Source organism: Bombus pyrosoma, unplaced genomic scaffold (assembly GCF_014825855.1).
Source record: "Bombus pyrosoma isolate SC7728 unplaced genomic scaffold, ASM1482585v1 HiC_scaffold_2427, whole genome shotgun sequence".
Lineage (NCBI taxonomy): Eukaryota > Metazoa > Arthropoda > Insecta > Hymenoptera > Apidae > Bombus > Bombus pyrosoma.
In genome coordinates this window covers 1-1200 of record NW_025217434.1, presented here as the reverse complement: position 1 = coordinate 1200, position 1200 = coordinate 1, and the positions used below count along the sequence as shown (strand labels likewise).

General features: G+C 33.9%; 1 non-coding gene across 1 annotated transcript; it reads left to right on the top strand.

Annotated features, from left to right (window-relative positions):
• The first annotated feature begins 602 nt into the window (after positions 1-602).
• LOC122577389 lies at positions 603-711 on the top strand. Its single transcript, XR_006320250.1, has one exon. It is a non-coding gene; the product is annotated as a U6atac minor spliceosomal RNA (small nuclear RNA).
• The last annotated feature ends 489 nt before the right edge of the window (positions 712-1200 follow it).

The window sequence follows — 1200 nt, the reverse complement described above, 5'->3', positions numbered from 1 at the left end:
TTTTTAATTATCAATAGATTATTGTAATTATTTAATCTCGATTACACTTTTTTTAATCCTATGCACTAAAGCATATTAAATCTCTAGAATAAAATACATTTCTTATAATATTTAATAGATAAAATATCTACATGGGTTTTATAAAACTAGATTTCCGTAAAACTAAAGGTCAAATACTTTCCAACGAGCTAAAAGTTCGGCGGGGCAGCCAGCTACGCTTGTTAAAGCTTGCGACTCAGGAGGACAACGCCGTCGCGAGTTCGAATCTTCTCACCCCGGGATAAATTTGGAAAGGACGGAAAATCCAAAATCTCTCTTAAAAGTAATATACAACAGGCAAGAAGCTCCCTCCCCCTCGCCGTATGTTGTTAGGTGGTGTACTTTCTGAGAGTGCTTGGTAAAAGTGCTGCATGGTGTAAGCGCACATAGGGAACTCGCAATGGTAACCACGCCCCGCCCGTGGAGGTTTTAGCCGGTAAGAATCCGGCACTACCTACCTTCTATCGCCCTGTGCTCTTTAGGTTCCCCCTCACAGGGCGATATGAAGTAATAGGTGTCTATGAAGATTTCCTCCACGTAAAACAAAAAAAAAAAAAAATTTTTTTTAGTATGAAAAGAGAGACGTTTAGCATTCCCCTAGACAAGGATGGAACACATATATAAGGTAAGGCACTGTCGCCTTTCGGCGGCACTTACCATTTAAAAAATTTTCTTACATGGAACTATACACATATATTTCAGTATATTAATAGATCTATGTCGGTATTCCTTATAAAAAGGTACTAATTTATTTATATCAAAGAACTATTAGCTTAGCAGATATCTTTAATATTTTGTGAAATTAAATAGATGAAAGACAAGGAAAGACACAAAACAGTATTCTTCGTTCGCACTGTTTACATTGTTCTTGTCTTTCATACGTTAAAACTGATAATTCAAAGTTGAAATTAAACTAGTTACTAATTACAAATTAAAGTCAAACTAATAAAAAATAAAGGACCTTTGTTCAATCCCTCGTAACATGAATATTAGAATTACTGTCTTCAGTTAAACGAGACACCTATCAGAACTTGATCAAAGAAGAATTGAAAAAAAAGGTAGTGAAAGTAAATTTAAAAAACTGCTCGTTAATATTTACATTTACATTTAATGAAATTAATAGATAATGAGTTATTTTCCTTTCAGTTTTCCTTTATTTGT